The 18,881-nt window shown below is 38.3% G+C and overlaps 1 long non-coding RNA gene across 1 annotated transcript in view; it reads left to right on the forward strand.

Annotated features, from left to right (window-relative positions):
• Positions 1–2,930: 2,930 nt before the first annotated feature.
• Positions 2,931–18,881, forward strand: part of LOC122825133 — a 36,268-nt gene continuing 20,317 nt past the window's right edge. Inside the window, exons 1-2 of the long non-coding RNA XR_006369586.1 lie at positions 2,931–3,080; positions 6,722–6,855. This is a non-coding gene — a long non-coding RNA (uncharacterized LOC122825133). The remainder of the gene's footprint in view (positions 3,081–6,721; positions 6,856–18,881) is intronic.

Consider the following 18,881-nt stretch of genomic DNA (forward strand, 5'->3'; position numbering starts at 1 on the left):
ACAGTTTTATGTAAAATTAACCTTTTTTTTTGTTATGTTGTTATTCCCTCATCAAAAACAAGCCTGGTGTGTTGCCTTGATTCTTGCATGTTTGAGAAAGCCTTAAATCTCCATGGCAACCATTTAGCTGTGCGAAATGCCTGGTTGGACCTAACCCCGCCTTCGAGGACACAGCTCCTCCTTAGAGCTGCAGTTTCCAAGCTTCCACCTCCCCACTCAGCTCCTTCAAACTAGCCAGCAGTAATTAGCAAACACCAGGTGGAACTGCCGAGTCATTACAGGAGCTACTTCTCAATGCAACGCTGGTGAAACTGCTGTTAAAGGGTTAATAGAGGAGCCATGTTGTGATGACTTCCAGAAAAGAGCAGGACTTTCTTAAAGAGACATGCCCAAGTTCAAAGTCAAATTTCTTTTAAATCACACTTGACATAAAATAGATTTTTTGTATAACAACCGAAGTTATTATAGTTACTTGATTGGGCTATAAAGATTGTGCATTATGTACGTGGAAAATACATAATGCAATCCCTTTAAAGTTTTATCACAATATTTGGCAGTACTATTGTGATAACGTTGGAAGTGACAATAAGATTAGATCTTTTTTAGAAACTGTACGACTGTGACTGTGTGTCACAGAAATCACAGTCCTACAAACACAAACACTGCTCTTGAAAAACATTCCCATTTGTAATGTGCTTCTTTAGGACATCAGTCACATAACGAGGTGTAATTTGTATCATTAAACTTCACACAATAAATATATTTTAAAATGTATTTGTATTTAATGAGGCTTTAAGAAACTGTGAAGAAAATAGTAAAACTATCGATCCCGAAGCATCATTAATTGGAATTTATTGTGACAAATTTAAATCAAAACTCTTACTATAAGAAATTAATCGTGATAAATGATAATTTATTTTTGTGACAGTTTTGTAAACATTCTTCAAAATATATGCATTTTTATATATCCCTCTTAAAATAGGATTTCCTAACTGTATATAATTTTACTTTGTTTTTACTGTATTTTTTATTTTTATGTGTGAATTATATGAATGTTTGTATTTTGTGTTGTTTGTTTCTAGTATTTTGCTAAATCTGGTATATTTACAACAAATGAGACACACTCTCTCATTTAAGTAAAATTAATCAATCAATCAATCAATCATCCCTATTTAAACATGCAGCATCTTTATCAAACAAATAATTAAAACATCCAGAATTAGAGGTGGATGCCATCACGCAGTGAAACTTTGTCACTAGATGTGTGAAAATGATTGCTGTGTGAGCAAGCCTGTTTTTGTGTGTCGTGCCAAGACGCATCACGGCAGGAAAGCAGTGAAATGTAAAGAAAAAGCGAGTTGGAGAAAGCGAATGTGTGGAGAGTGTCGGGATAGCAGCGAGGGGCAGAGAGGCGGCGAGCTCATGAGAAAGAAGGAGAGATGCTGCGGTGGCCAGAGGGCAGTGTGCATTAGAGTAAGAGCCTGATTGGCTCTGACCTTCCTCACAGCCAGCTGTCAGCCTCTTAGATACACTCACACACATACAGCACACAGCCTGTTACGGCCCTGCAGGCTCTGATTACCATATCAGCACCGTCTCATTTGCATAAATCCCAGCACTCTTAATTAGGCTTCATCTCCCTCTTCCTCTCTATACCTCGCTCTCATTTTCAGCTCTTTCCCTCCACTTTTCATCCTCTCTCCTCCTCCATTTGCTTGCAGATATAGGCTGGGGTTTAGGGTTAGAATTAGTAGATAGGAGGGTCCATGACTCCCAATTAGTTTAGTGCTGATTAGCCTAATGACAATTTCACTTCATCTACATGTATTAGTACATATTCTTTTACTACTTCTGTTCAAATAAACATTATCTGCAAGGAGCTCTCTCTTTCATCTTCTCCCTCTTTAATTTCTCCCACTCTTTATTTTACAGGTGTTATGGTCAAAGATGACAATGAGCTAATTGTGGCTTGAAGTAAACCCTTGAAGCTGCAATAAATTAACGTTCAGAGCACCTCAGCATCAAATGTTTGCCTCCGTCAAGACAATTTGTGACAAAAAATATGGTTTAATTTCTCTATTTTGTTCACTGTAAATTTGTTTTGGCTCTTTGTATGTGCAAAAAAACACATTTATAGTGAAAAATTCAATAAACAATGATGCATCATTGTTTAACTTGATTGAATCAAGTAAAAGGTGTTACTTCCTTAAATGATGAGTTATTAGTTGTTTTGTTAATTGCATACCAATAAAAGAGGACGTCTACATGTACTCATTAAAGGCTAGATGATGCCACAAGTTTCTGATGCAACCAATCTCTTGAAAAGTTCCTTCAGGTGACGTCTGAAGGAACCTTTAGTCACCTAAACCCACAAAGAGCATAGCCATCTGGTTGGTACAGATTAAGTGTGTTCTCACATCTGACAGGCCGGGAGACTCGGTTCGATTGTGGAACCATTTGTTAAATTTTCAGCTGCTTAAGTTTGCATTTACACTGCACTCTGCCAAACAAACCGAATCCTTTGAAAAACCCGTTCCCCTCCTCACCTGTAGGGGCGCTGCACAAAGAGCTAATGAAGGAAACGACACAAAACCCCTGAAGAAGACATGAGCGCAACTTCCTTCTTCACGAAATGTAAAAAAAAAAAAAGGATTATCGTCAGATTGGAGGATTCCTCTTCTGTCTTTGGTGAAAGACTGTTAACCATGTCAGGCCCTGGCGCTGGAGACGTGTGTCTGTTTACCCAGAATGCCCTGCGTTGTAGTCCGCTTCCTGCTTTTGGAATTATCTCCAGTCAGCCACATATTTACTGCGCCAGAACTCACTTCTACGGAAGAGGATTAGGGCCACCGAAAAAAAAAAAGAATTCAGACTTTTTAGTCAAAATTCTATTTTTTTTTTTTTTTTTTTTGGTGGCCCTAATCCTCTTCCGTACACTTCAGCCGCACTCAGACCGAGGCTTCAAGGCGGACCAGAGTTCACGTTTTTGGTCCAAACGAACCGGACTTTTTAGCTAAACAAACTGGAGTTTGATTGAAGTGGACCAAACAGGGCTGGAGTGATTGTTCCCTAAAACTAATGTAAGTTAATGTTAGCATCATGTAAAATGATGTAAGTTAGCATCAGTTTATCTGTTTACAAAATGTTTTTAAAAGCACACAAGCTGTAAAAAGTAACATAATTTAAAATGAGCAAAAATAACACACCGACACACTACTTCCTATAGAAAGTAGTTCTTGTCAAGCGCTTTTTTTGTTTTGTTGTGTCTTTTCTATTGCTGCAAATTAACTTTGGAGACTTTCTTTGATTGGGCTGCACAGTCGCGCAGTTGGTAGAGCTGTTGTCTTGCAGCAAGAAGGTCCTGGGTTCGATTCCCGGCCCGGGGTCTTTCTGCATGGAGTTTGCATGTTCTCCCTGTGCATGGTGGGTTCTCTCCGGGTTCTCCGGCTTCCTCCCACAGTCCAAAAACATGACTGTCAGGTTGATTGGTTTCTCTAAATTCTCCATAGGTGTGAGTGTGAGTGTGAATGGTTGTTTGTCCTGTATGTCTCTGTGTTGCCCTGTGACAGACTGGCGACCTGTCCAGGGTGAACCCGCCTCTCGCCCAGTACGCTGCTGGAGAGGAACCAGCAACCCTCCCGACCCCATTAGGGAAGAAGGGTGTAAGAAAATGGATGGATGGATGGACTTTCTTTGATTATATCCTGTAGAAACTACTGCTGGTTGTGTGGATTGTGTTTTGATACTTCTCTTTCTTGGAAGCAGCCAGTGATCGTGTCATTGTTGAATTTAACTTTGGATACACTATTTGGTTTCCCCCCCCTTGTAGGAAAAGATTAGAACTGCTGATTTAGATATCTTTGTGTACTGTTTGTTTTTCTTCCCAGTAGAAAGTACTGCTGGTCCAGTTCTTTTGTGTTTAGCTATGTCTCTGACCTGGATCGAGGTCCGGTTCCCCTTTCTCATAAGAAGAACTTCTGCTGATGCAGCGGTGTTGTATTTCTAATATTTTATAATTTAAAAAAAAAATTTATTTATGTCCTTTCTACAATCAGCGGCTTTTATAAGTGTCTGCTCATAGTCAGTCTGGTTCTACTGGAGGTTTCTTCCTAATAAAAGGGAGTTGTTCCTCTTTACTGTCACCATATGCTTGTCAGTAACTCACACAAACAGCTGGTTTTTTTTTTTAAATCAATTGGCAATAAATAATCAGCTGAATCTTAGCGCATTATATTACAACTGATAATACAATATGAATTATATTGGAATGAATCAGATTGAATTTAATTGGGATGAAATCCTATATAGCAGAGTATTTTATGGTGCGACATAATTGTGCAATAAATATGCACTTTATGTTGTATGAAGACACTGGATGCTATTGTCATTTCATACCTGTGTATTTTACATATAAAATATAATAAATGCTTTATGCCATAATTTTTTTCTTTTAATTTTAGGGTTGAAAAAGTGAAATATGATTTAAATGACTTAACCCAAATTCAACATCGGCTTAGTTAACTGCTGTGTGACTTGGTTAAAAACACTGTTTCATATTAAATGTTATTTATGAACTTGAGTAAAAACAATAAATGAAGAGAAAACTGAAATAATATTTAATTTGGTGCCTGACTGAGTCAGAAGTGACCCTGATCTGTGTGCACCCATGTCATCCTGCGGGTGTGTTACATCACCTGAAAGCCCACAAACAAACAAAAATAAAATCACAAATCTCCTCTTATAATCTAGATTAAAAAAAAAAAAAAGCTGGAGTTGGATATTTGGTAAAGTTCACAACTAAGATGCAGAGGCAGGCGATTTTGTTTTTGGAAGTCCAGTGTGGAAACGGGGCGTTGTGGGAGAATACTGAACCCCCAAATACCGAAACCTGGTTCGCCGTATGTGTGTGTTGTTGGAGGGAGGTGTGTGTGTGTGTGCGTGTGTGTGTGTGTGTGTGTATGGGGGGGTAGGGGGGTTAAACACAGCTATATTCTGTAGATAACAGGATTAGCTGGGAAGCGGATAATAAGTTAGCATTTCCTCCCTGCGGCACTTTCTCCTCTCTCTAATCCTGCAGCTTTGATGTCCCTGCTCCCATCAGGTATCTGGGCTGCTCTGGCCTCAGGGCCCTGAGGCCTCCAAATGCTCAGACACTGACGTTTTTTTTTTTTTCCTTTGCATGTGTGTGTGTGTGTGTGTGTGTGTGCGTGTGCATTCACTGTCCTCATTAGTTCTGCCTGTTTACTAAAGTTGGCTTTTTGGGCTGAAATCTGCTGTGCGTCCGCTCTGCTGCAGATCTGCTCTGTATTTACAGATCTGTCCGTCGCTCTCTCTCTGCCAGCATCTGACCCAGCAGAAAGCTGATGAGGCATTTTAGCCTTGGCATGAAAAATATCATCAAAACAACAGAAAAGCAAACGAGGACTTCAACACCACAGCAGTGAGAACAGTATGGAAATATCCTCTATTTGACCGTCAACACCAGTAAAGAAGGGATTTTTTCACCTCACTGATTAGACTTTGTGGCTTCCTTTTGGTAAATCACTGCAGCTGAAATGAGATATGTCTTGTTTTTCATTCATATCATTAGTTTTTGCAGATTTTATTATTTTTATGAAACTTAATTACATTTTTTTTTTATCTATCCATGATGTTATGATTATTGTGAGGCAATTTGGTCAGCTGACGCTGCTGTAAAAGTGCTACATAAATAAGCTTTGGCTTCATTTATTGACCAGGAACTTCAGGTGTAAAAACAGCCAGTGAAAGGTTAGTGAGAGAAGATTTAAAAAAATTATGATGTAAATAAAGAAAATAATTCTGCACAGTTATCAAAAATAACATATCTGGGTTAGAAGAAATACACATTTAAATAAGGACATCTAAAACTGAAAAATGTTCAGGATGTGCATGAGTATTTGTGCACAAAGAATTACAAACGATTTACAAGAACTGAAAAACTGTGCAGATAACAGCAGTAATGTATGGTGAAGTTCAAACCATATCAACAAATCAGTCAGCATAAAAACAAATTGAAAAACATGACAACATTAACTGACCATGTTCTTCTCCTTCCCCCAGTCTAAGCTTATTTACCTCTTTAGACAGTCTCTCAGAAAAATAAAAAAAAAGTTTATTTGGGATTTATTTACACTTTACGCTACAAAAACACAAAATCTTACCAAATATATTTGGTTTAGTTTCTAGTAGAAATACCGTAACTACACATAAAATAAGACAAAACTAACTTGTAAGAAACTAGATTTATATTATTTCAAGTGCACTAAAACCTAGACCAGAAATAATTGGTAAGATGTGTTTTTGCAGTGTAACATGTTGGAAGCTGCTAAGTGAGTTACTACTGCCGTGGTCTTATTTTTTTCTAACTTTCAGTGGAACGCTCTGCTGGATTAGTGCTGCAGATTCATTTTGTGTACCTGCTCTGTCTTCTCAAACCCCATCAGACTGAGGCAGATTCTGCTGGAGTTTACTTTCTGTTAAAAGGATGTTTTTCCTCTTCACTGTCGCTACGTGCTTGCTCCGTGTGAAGAATGACTTGATGCAGTCTATGGGTGATTTGATTTTGACTGAGCTGTTTGATAACCAGGATTGTTTGGATTGAATTCATTTATTTGTAGCGTGCTTTGAGATGAAATGTGTTTTGGTTTGGTGCTATGTAAATAAACAGAATTTAACAAAAGCTCATATTTGCTTTTTGCAGATAACATGGTTCTGTCGGCTTCTTCAAGGGATGTGGTTCAGTGAACACTGGAGCTGTTCGAAGTTAAGAGTAAAGTGGCCAGGATGAGAATCAGCTCCTCCAAGTTAGAGATCGTGTTTCTCGACTGAAAAAAGGTAACGTTCCCCCTCTGGGTTGGAGGAGAGTCTTTGCTTCACTTGAAGGAGTTCAAAGAATTTAGAAGTCATATTTTGCATGTTGTTTTTTTTTTTTTTTTACTGCCATTTGGGTCTTTACTTCTTCTAAAAACAACAAGAATGCTTAAAACAAAACATCCAGATGTTTTTCAGGGTCTGAAAAATGAGCTGTTTCAGAAACCTTCTAAATGTAACATCACAAATCAGCAGGCTGCCCATTACCTAGCAACCCTAGTGAAGCCTAGCCCGTTTGGTCAGCTGGTTTTGTTACTGTATGCACTGTACAATGGCTGCTGGAAAAGACAAGAGTTTTGTTGTTGACTTTCCATTGAGAAACTACTTGCTGCATTTTTGTTGGTTGTACAGATGGCGCTACTTCTGCTTTTCAAAGATGTACGGTTGTATAATTGCTTATTTGTTTGTAGCCATTTTCACGTTTTTGGGGGGGCGTGGCCACCAGCAGCTTATTTGGATTTAATGTTAATCTGAAAGGAGCTCAGATTAAAATCTCATTATCTAAGAATAATTTTGTGTAAAATATGTAAACATGTTTTGTGTAACCTAAAGACCTAACATGTCAAAGGAAGCAGAATAGGCCACTTTTAAGTATCTCATGCTCTTGGTCAGGAGTGATGATAGGATGGACTGACAGACTGAGTTTAAATGGGATGGACAGAAACTTCATTCAAAACAAGTCAACTATCAATCAAAGCTGATAGTCGCAGAATATCTCTAACCTGTGTCCCATGAGTATTGCTGAAGTTTTTGGTTCTCTTGGTTGTGACAAACTGTTTACAGAGTCAGATGCTTCAGTCTGTGTGTGAGTCTGTGTGTGTGTGCTTTGTGGGAAGGGAGAAATAGAGTATAGGAGTGTGACTCTAATTAAAACGATGAAAATAATTACTGATACAGGCTGACAGACAGCCTCGCCCTCAGACATCCTTAGTAATTAGTTAATTAACCAAACGCAAATTAGCAGCAAGAATTAGTCAGCCAGGCTTAACGGAGAAGATGGTGAGCACTCCTCTCGCTTTCTGCTTTGCTACTTTCTGCTACGCCTGTGCTATCTGTGTGTGTGTGTGTGGGCGTGTGTGTGTGTGTGTGTGTGTGTCTGCAGCGCAACACTTTCCTCTTTTAAAAAAGTTTGAAATAGGGCATGTCTGCTTTATTACACTTTATCGCTGCTTTGCATGACACAGTCGCAACACACTGAGTAATATTTTATGCCTAAGTCAATTCATTCAAATTAAAAACTGATTTCTGGATAATGAGCCTGTAATTTTCTCAGTTTTTTGCCTAAAAAACTGGGATACATGGAGAGAATGTTTGCATCCGTTCCTTTTTAAATCCCCCTAAACATACAGCAGGGTAATAAAAATGCTAATTAAAGAAAAGTATTAAGCTCTAATTTTTTGTCAGGACACGTAAACATTTGCTTCAAGAACTTAAAACTTTAGTTTAAACACAGCAGGGAAGACCAAAGAAATATTTTCCCCAATGGACATAACTCGTATATAAATTATGTACTATATGCACACCCCCCTCGTTGTGGCTCAAATGATCCAAACAAGCCACTGCATGGTAGCTCCCCTGAGGCCCTGCAGGTCAGAAGAACAACCTCTTGGATGAAGTCAACATGATTATGAGCGCAGGGATGAATATTCGCCCACTACTGGCTGTGGCGGGCGGGCCGCTGCAGCACTGGAAGTGGCTGCTATTCCTCTTGTTAACACTCACTCTGACTCGCCTGTGGCTCATTTTCTGATCTAAGAGAGAACAATGCTCCAGCCGAACAGGAACCTGAAAATTTGACTTATTATAGCCATATATAAAATATGTGCGACTGTGAATAGAGTTCTCATTGTGAACAAATCCCGTGAAAAGTCTGTATCCAACTGAGAATTCAGCCTCGTCTTAAGTGTCTGCGGTTCCTGGGAGAGTTTATACCCGGTGGCATAATCCCATTGTTGTCCAAAAACAATTAAAACATCAAAGAGCAACGCTGCTGCTCTCTGTAACATCTTCCTTCATTACTGCAAATGTGGACACTGTAGTTTAACCATACACAACCCTGATAGTGGAATTGCTAAAAGGTAATGGTAATGTGCAAGTGAAAATAATTATTTACTTTTGTTTGGATGCTATTTAAAATTATGGCATCTAGCTCTTATGAGAGGCTTAAGAACCAAACTTTAGACGAAAAAAAAGTGTATTTACCTTTAACTGTGTTCAATCTATATGAATTTGGGTCAGATCAGGCTTTCTTTGAGTGGTTTAATGATAACCAAATGATCTTCATATGTTAAATGTTGCAGTTAAAGTTAGCTGAAGAGGCTAATTTCAAAGTTATTCAGTATTAGCATTTTGCACGTTTTTGTACTTCCATTTGGATCTTAACTGCTTCTGAAAACGGCCTGAGTGTGTAAAAGTGCATTTACTTTCAATAAGTTAATATCTTTTGGTGTCTGGAAAATAAGCCGTTTCAAAAACCTTCCAAATGTTGAGTCTCAATCAACTGGCATTGTGCCGTTACCTAGCAACCCCAGCCAACCCCCAGCCCGTTACCTAGCAATCCAAGTGGAATTCCAGAGTTAAAGTAAAACATTGGACATATTGCAACATCACCTGCATAATGCAAAACAAAAAATGTTTTTTGTAAATTATACAGGTTTAGCTAACTGAGGAATTAAAGATAATGTTTTAATCTAATGTGATATCAGTTTGTTTTATCTGACTTGTTTGTGTTGTAAAACAATGCTTGTGCTGCACACAGATTGATAAAGAAATATCTCAGAAGCAGGGTTTCTCCCAGAAAACCTGCTGAGCCCGGTGCTCATCCAGCCGCCCGCCATGTTTCTGAGTTACAAAATGTTTAAAGTTGACAGAAAATTTAAAAATATCACTTGGTAGTTATACGTTACTGGAAGGCTGGAAGATTAATACCTTAACACCAACACTTTCCTGGTGGCTCGCCAGGCTTATTATACACAGGGGGAAACCTTTAGGTTTAGGAATTGTGACATCACTGATTAGTTAATAGAAAAAAAATTACCATTTAGTGTTGTCTATAAAATCAATGGCAGGACAATCCAGATGTTCTCTGTAAAGGAGCTTGACTAGCTTTAAAAAACCTATTGTAACATTTTGTGATTACCTTTCCTGTAAAAGTATAAATATGTATTTTTATTGTTCATTGTCTTTAAAATGGTGACAACTAGCTTCTGAAAAACGTGCAAAAAAATACATGAATAAATGAACTTTACTCCATCACTACAAGGACACACACATACAGTATTATTACATAAACACATGTTTACACAGATGAAACAGTGGATGGTTTTGTCACTGGGCATGTGAATGTATACTTGGGATAATCTTTGAATATTTTGAGTGTGTGTGTTTATGCACAAGCTCACTTTTAGCTTGAGGCAGTGGAGACATGAACATTCAGGTCAAACCCATCAATCAGAGTCCAGAGTTGTGGACGTTTCTGTTTGTGACTGTGTGTGCATTAAATGTTTTTTTTAAATGTAACATTAAACCAGCATTAGTTGTGTTCAGAGATGTTTCTGTCCATTTGCCCTGCAGAAAGGTCTGTGCAACCTTCACTTTTACTGAACTCCTATGCTGTAGCTCTTACTGTAGGTTTATATTAGCAGTTATTATTCCAGGTTGTTCCAGTAAATAAAAGTGTTAGCTGGAAAGAAAATAGACAAATGGCATAAAAACATCATAAGTTTCAAGGTTGATTTGACTAAATATTTCCAAATAAAATATCTTACAGTGTTAATATAAGGAATACAAATGTGGATTTGCTATAAGCAGAGCAACTCTCTCCTTTTGTAAGTTCCCATTGACTTACCACCCAGAGTCCACTTTCTGTATTCTTGTTAGTTGTGCAGCAGGCTCCACTTCTGCTTGTCAGAGATGTACAGTTGTATAATTGCACATCTGTTTGCAGTCATTTTCAGGTGTGAGTGTAAATGTTGAGTTTGGGGTGTGTGGCCAGCAGCAGCTTATTTGGATTTAAAGTGACAAGATGCCCTAACAGCTCATTCTGGAAGGAGCTCAAAACTAAAATCTTATTATCTAAGAAAACTTTTGTGCAAAAAATGCCCATAAACCTATCCTAAGCTGTTCTTTAAAACTGAGGAAAGCTAAATAAAAAATGGATTCAGTCTGACTTGAGGAAACATTTCGTTTTATATTTTTCATTCTGTTTAATCGTCATGCAATCTCCACTTTGCCTCAGTGTTCCTGTTCATATTGAAGGTTGGTAAAGCTAAAACTGCTCCACCACTGTCTGTAAGCAGCAATTATTCTTGTGGGAACATTTCTCAGACACTGAGCAGCCAGCAGCACAGAAAACTGCTGCAGAGGGATTCAAACGTTTTCTCCAGGGACTCCCACTGAAAGCTAATCAAGACAAAACACAACCCAGAAACTCTAAAGTAATAATTTTTGACAGTAGCTTTGCAATAGGAGGAACAACCTCAGGGGACTTTGTGTCGATATATTTCTTTTTTTTTCAGAGAAGGATGAATATGTTTTCCTTCTACTTCAACTTCACAATGTCACTTCTTTTTAATTTTTGTTAAAAAGAGAAGCTGGAACTAAACTATCAGCAACAGAAGTGTATTTTCCTACATTCTCAAATACAGGAGAAATATCTTCAGTTATTTTTACAGTATTGATTTAAATTGTTTAAAAACGACCCAAAAGTGTTAGTGTTTAAGTTTGCGCTGTACACATACATAGAGCAGAACTTTTCAGGATATGAAGCTGGATGATTATTTCACAGCTCTCTCAACAACTTATCTAAACTTCACTGGAATGTCTGATATACAATGCTTAGAAAATTTAGTTAATTAGAAATGCTAAGTCCATGTTTTTCTGGAAGCTTCACGCCAAACTTCCAGGCTAATATCAAACATTAATTTCTGGGATACATTTTTACCTGGATATTTATTCATTTGTTAAAATGTGGTTCCAGAAAGCTCTCTAAGTACCTAGAAAAGGCTTGAATTGGTTCTAATATTTATTTATTCAGTGTTATACAGAAATTTACCATCTTTAAAGGCGACATGTTATGCAAAATTCACCTATTGCACGTTTTTATGCTTCCATTTGTGTCGCTGCTGCTTCTAAAAATAGCTTTAGGTACTTGAAAAACAATCAGCCAGGTTTTGGATGATAAGTTAATGTTTTTTAGTGTCTGGAAAACGAGGAGTTTCAAAAACCTTCAAATTGGAGAGTCACACTTAACCGGCACTACACCGTTACCTAGCAACACCAACTGAGTCCAGTCCTGTTTCCTAGCAACCCCACATGAGCACCGGGACTTTTGGTCAACTTACAAGTGATTTGTAGTTGAATTATTATTTAGAAATCTCTTGCTGTATTCTTGTTGGTTGTGCAGGAGGCTCCACTTCTGCTTTTCAAAGATGTATAGTCGTATAACTGCACATCTGTTTGCAGACATTGTCATGTGAGAGTGTAAACATTGTGTTGGGGGGCTTGGGCAGCAGCTGCTTATTTGGATTTAAAGTCATATGAGGCCCTAAAACAGCTCATTCTGAAAGGAGTGAAACAAAAATTTTATTATTTAAGAATGATTTTATTCCAAAAACATATAGTGAGGATGTGTTGAATAGCCTATCCTAACTTGTTGAAGCAATGGGTCACCTTTAATAAAACAAAAAACAAGTTATAGTTTTGTTCACTCTGAACTGGATTTAAATTGGATCACATGGTTTGACTGAAAAGCATCAGAGGCTTGATGTGTTTGGCTCTAATTTATTTATTGGTGTAAATAAAAAGCAGATAGAAGGATGATATGATGTCCTGACCTCCTGCTGCCCCCAACACGACTCCATGCCTACGAACTTTCTTTGTTTCTATTGGTGCAGCGGCTGTTGACTTTGCCCTGATGTCAGAGAAATGATGTGACCTGAAGGCATCTGCTCTCCTTCCCTAGAAGCTCCACACACACACACACACACACACGCATGCGAACATAGCATACATTTCTACAACACACACACTCCCCACACCCCTGTCTTTTGGTATTTCTCGGGTATCCACGCCCCGTGTCCTGCGGTGTGGCTGCTGCAGAGGAGTGTATGTTTTGTTTATGGTCAGTGACATGCACAAGCACTGTGGGGCCTAACTGAATGTGAGCACTGTCAGAAAAGATTAGAGCCGCGTGTGTATGCGTGTGTGTTTGCTAGTTGACTGGTGGGGAGACACCAGTACAGATGGGGGCTTCAGATGTGATGAGTGTCATTGCTGGACCCTCTTCCTGTCCTCTTGGTTCAGCATCAAGACAAACCCGGACGCCGCCGTCAGGACTAACATTAGCAGCCCATCGGCCAGACCACGGTCCCCTTTGTCTCCTTGTCCCCGTGTCACACACACTTTGATTAGCTCGTGCTAAAAGCCGCAACCGCATTCTAAGCAAGGAAACCATGAGATCCATAAAAATGTTTAAAGCTACACAAAAGTTTGCAGAATCAAACTGTTACACTTCAGCTTATAGTAAAAAAATACGAATTACTTAAAAGTACAAACGAATGAAGATGAGTCATCAATGAATCAAACACCACAGGGTTTTTTAAAATAACATACCCAAATCTAATTTAGTTTTTCTCAACAATTACAAACTTTATGTCAATAATATTTCAAAATAAAGCTAACAGTTGGGAGACGCCATCAGAAGAGAAAGTGTCGCAGCAGCTGCTGTTGTTTCAGAGAAAATTAGGATTTTAACAAAAGATAATTTCGATTTTTTTTGTCCCTCTGCAAAATTATTTAGCATTATAGAGTATTTTCAAATATCATAAATAGGGCTAGAGACTTTTGCAGCTTTACTTCTGCAAATATTGATGCAGTTGAGGTAAATTTACAGATGTTTTATTAAAAAAATGGTGAGACGTTTTGCCTTTGGCACAGGCTGGCACCATCTACAAACTGGAGATTTATTGCTTTTTTACTTAATAAGTTTATTTTTATGTGTATAAAGTAGCTTTTTTTTTTTTAAATACCCACATTTTTATTCAACTTTAACAAAACAATAAGAAATTATGTTTGACTCAAATTGAAGTGTATCTTTTGGGAATCTGGTGTAAAACAGTTACAACAAATTTAGGCGTATTTTACTGCAGAGGAAAGAGAGTAAAACCAGAATATGCACTTTTTTTGGCACCACCAGAACTCCATACAATGTCCTGCTCACTTCAGGCTTTTTGGGGAGATTGTAGTTGGCGACTTTTCATTCGGCAACATTTGTTGTCAGTAAATGAACACAGCTCCTGTTTTGTTATAATATTGCTGAATAATAACTGGTTTATGAGGAATATGGAGAAAAAAAATGCCAAAGACGAGCGTAGACGTTCTAGGAATGAACAGCGGTGAGTCCTCTCCCACTTTGACCATTTTCTGATGTGTCAGACGTTAGTTTCTTGAATCATTTCTTATATCTGCCCGTCCATCACAGACACTCCTCCTCTCTCGGCGTTGGTCGTGTTGGGATACTAAAAAAGGTCGATAGATCACGGCCTTGTTCACTCAATCAGACGAGGCTTTTTCTGTTGCCCTGAGGCCACATCCATCTTTAACTCCCTCACACAGCCAGTGGATAAACTGGCGCTGAATTTCTATTTTACTTTAGAACTGACAGGTTTTATTACTATTATTATTATTTTTAACTCCTTCTCACCATTCTCAGTATGAAAACCACTTCAGCCTTCCTTCTTTTTCTTCATTTGTTTTGCATGTTTTATTAAAATCGTTGATCACATTTTGAGGATTGATATGTCGGGTAAAGAAAAGACGCACCAATTAACCTTCTTCTCTGATGCCAGTTTAAGTTTTTTAAAGGTCTGACCAGATAATTCGGATATTTTATGAACTGTAAGATAAAAAAAGGTATGATGTTCTTGAAAGTAGCACTGGTTTTCAGTCTGACTAAAAAGTAAGTCAAATGACCATTAAAAAATGCAATTTTTGGTTAAAGTGTAATAAATAGGAGAAAAAAATATGTTTTTAGCTATTACTAGTCAAAGCTGATTAAGACAAAATTGCAAACTTAAATCTGTGGCTGATTGGTTCATTTTTATCTTGTAAATAACAGAAGTTACATAAAATCCTATAATTCTGAGTTTCTTCAGACTCAGTTAGCAGGTTTATTACTTATCCAAACGTGGAAATAGTTGTAAGATGAAACTGAATCAAGGTGGGAGGTGTAGAACAAGTAGTAGGGAGACGTCTTGAAAAGACATCTTGAGCTTCGTTTTGGTGGTTTTATTCACAGACGTTGCCAGTTCAACCAAGGAAAATTATTTCTCACAATTTTCCGTCTTCAGCTCTCAGTTACAGGAATTTTACTGGTTTTATAGAGAAACACCTGAACCTCCTCAGTTTACACCATCATAAAATAGATTAAACCAAAACTACTCAATCTAAACAGAGACAGGAATAGCTTGTGAAGCTAATGCTGCTTTCCAGTTGAACTGTGAACTGGGAAATTCCAACTTCCCAGTAGGGAAAAATCAACTGGAATGCCCTCGGACGTCCTAGATTTCCCACTGGGAACTGGGAGCAGCTCCAATCACCCCCAGTTACGACCATCAAGACAAACTTTGTGTTTCGATATGAAAAAATGTAAAATTGAGTGTAAAATCTGATATATGTTGCACCTGCAACTCAAAAGTGAACAAATTGAAAGTTGGTGATAAAAATTTAATTTGTAAGTTTGTAAGAGATACTAAAAACAATGTCTGTCGGCTAAAACATTGTTACTTTGGGTGCAACTTCAAACGCAGCTCTGAATCCCCACTTTCTATATACATTAGTTACAACAACAAGGTTAAACTACAGCTCTATTGATGACTGTAAATAATATTCAATAAATTCTGAATATGTTTCAAAGGATGAGAGGTGATTAAATGCAATCTCTACCACTTTGTCACTGTATGGTGTATTTACCAGAGCATGGTGTAGTTTCATGAAAGTGCAGGTAAAGTCTCGTTAAGCAGAGATTTAACACAAACTGTGAATATGTTGGACTCGTATGTTTGGGTTAATGAGACAATGTGTCCTTCAATAAGGCTTTAAAAGTTATTTCTTCCCTCGTCTGGAAGTCAGATATTGTATTTCGAAGTGCCGCCTGCAATTTTACTCCGTTTTTTTTATTCTCTCAGGGTATTTTTTTTATTTTTTTAGCGAAGTATTTTTGTAGTGTTCTCATTTTCCTCTTTGTGTCAGTTATTGATGTTCTTGACCTCCTGCTGTGACCGTCGTTCTTCTGATTCACAGATCCAGGCTCTCTGTTTATGTTTCTGAAACCGTTTTGACCCAAGCACTGCTCCGTCAATAAAAACGGCTCACATCCAGCTGTCAGGGGAATGTTTGCAGGGAGATATCTGTAAATGAGAGGTTAATGATGCACACACACATCCTCAAATTCAATAACATCTATATTGCTTTAATTTATGTAAAATCCATACGATCTATTTTAAAGATGAATGACTTTACATGTTTAATTTCCATTTAACCTCCATCAGAACTTATTTAATTGGTCATTGATTAAACGTTATAAATATCCGCAAGACTTTAACATGCTGCTAAAGTTGCACAAACACAATTTTGCAATTGTAGTGATTCCATTATAAAAGAAATGCAAATAAAAATCACATGTAAATAAGTTTGTTTGTTCACTCAATAAATCATTGATAAAACATGCTACACATCATACCACTTCCTGTCGTCTTCTTTGACGTTTCCACCAGCAGCAACATCCGGTTGTTGATCACTTGACTCGGGTTTCATGAAATAAGTCTTTCTATTGCAGAAAGAGTTATTTTAACTTTTTTTTACTGGCTTCTTTATACTTGTTTCCAGATCGTTTACTTTGCGTTTAGTCACAGACCAATCTGAGAATAATCTTTTTGTTTTGTTTGTTAATCCACTTTAATCTTACATGTGAATCATTCGGCCATAAAAAGACTCCTGAGGCGGGTATTGAGAAACTTACCAAAGAACCAGTTTAAAAGCAGATCTTTTTGTTACTTCTTATTTGTTTTAATGTGCTTTCTTGATAAAAGTATGTCTCAAACACAATGTTCCCATTTATTAATCTAAAAACATCAATCCCTTTGTAATATTTCCCACCCTGTAACCATTTAAAACAGTATTGAGGAATAGTTCTCTAGACCTTCAGAAGGACGTTGACCTGTAAATCATCTAGAAATACGACGGTTCTTTATCCCAAGGGATGAGCTGGTGTTGTTTTACTCATAACAGACAATTTAGAAACCAATATGGATCAAATCTTTAGGTACTCTGTTATAGTCAGTCTGCTACATGGTCATGAATACCAAACATAACACAGTTTGACCTACATTAAATAACATTTGGTACAAAAGCAACCAAAGGAAGAACTGTCCAGAGCATCAGTATATTAAACTGCTGCTTTCACGATTTTCTTCTCACTGAAGGGCCTCGTCTCCATCGTGAAGTCTCACTCTGGCTGGTTAATGTCTGGTTAACTTTTAGCCAAGTTGGGTGCATCTCCTTTGCCAGTGTTTCTCACAATGTGACCATGAATATAAGCAGGAATAGAAGGGCAGAAATCCACTTTTTGCACATTTGTGTGCTTCTATTTGGATCTAAAAAACAGCCCAAGTGTTTAAAAAAAACACCCCTCTGTTTGGTTTGGGAATGAGTTGATGTTTTTTGGTGTCTGGATAATGAGTTGTTTCAAATGATTGTTGTGTCGCAAATTAACGAGCACTGCGACGTAACCCAGCAACCCCAGGCGAGCTCCAGCATGTTTGGTCAGCTGGCTTTATCGTTGGTACAATGGCTGCTGGAAAAGGCAAATGTTTTGTTGTTGACTTACCATCCAGAAACCACTTACAGTACTGCATTCTCGTTGGTTGTGCAGGAGGCTCCACTTCTGCTTTTCAAAAATGTATGGTTATTTAATTGCTTATTTGTTTGCAGCCATTTTTACATGTGAGTTGGGGGGCGTGGCCAGAAGCAGCTTATTTGGCCTTAAAGTGACAGGAGGCTCTAAAACAACTCATTCTGAAAGAGTTATGCAGAACTGGTTAGACTAAAATCTTATTATCTAAGAATGATTTTATGGAGAAATGTAATGAGCATTTTGTTGTTCAGCCCATAGACCTGTTCTAACCTGTTCAAGGAAGCATGGTAGGTCACCTTTAAAGCTTAAAGATTTTAGACATAGGCCAAAACTTTTGCAGGTGTATAAGTGTTAACATGACTGTGTAGGTTTGATATAAATCATAAACTTACATTCATTGGGATTAACAAATAGAAACTGATTAATTGGCGTAACTTTTTAACACTAAGTTTAACAACAGGAGAGGAAGACACTGAAGTAACCAAACACCAAAATGTACCATTATGTCTGACCTTGCAACACTGGCTGTGAGGGAGAGTTGTTTTCTATTCTTGTGTTTCTATGTTACCATCTATGAGTGTAAGAAGCTCTGTGGCGAAATCAGAGTCTCCTCTGTGCAACCTTGACCCGTCTGGAGAGGCAGCCTCGCCTCAGCAGCATCACATTGTCACATCAGCTCAGCATCTTCAGTTGAACCTTAAGGGACTCGGACTGCCCGTGTCCCTGCCCAGCCATTGTACCACGACTCCCCCGTTACAAACACCAACAGGACCACAGAGACACACACACACACACACACACACACACACAGCGTCTCCTCCTGCCCTGAGCTACCCAAAAACACATCCCCGCACACTGTCTTGCATGCATACTGATAACTCGCTCACACTATCAACAGCGGCAGACAGCGACCTGGCTGGCTGGCTGCTGGAGTGCTGACAAAGCCCAGACTCTGCCTGCTGCTCGGCCCTGCAGACACAGGAACGGCGCTGGAGACAAACTCTGGCCTCCAGCCTCTCCCAGTCAGCTCTACATATGTCACATGTTAATGACATCAAGGCTGCGGCCACCCACAGAC

Source organism: Gambusia affinis, linkage group LG22 (genome assembly GCF_019740435.1).
Source record: "Gambusia affinis linkage group LG22, SWU_Gaff_1.0, whole genome shotgun sequence".
Classification (NCBI taxonomy): domain Eukaryota; kingdom Metazoa; phylum Chordata; class Actinopteri; order Cyprinodontiformes; family Poeciliidae; genus Gambusia; species Gambusia affinis.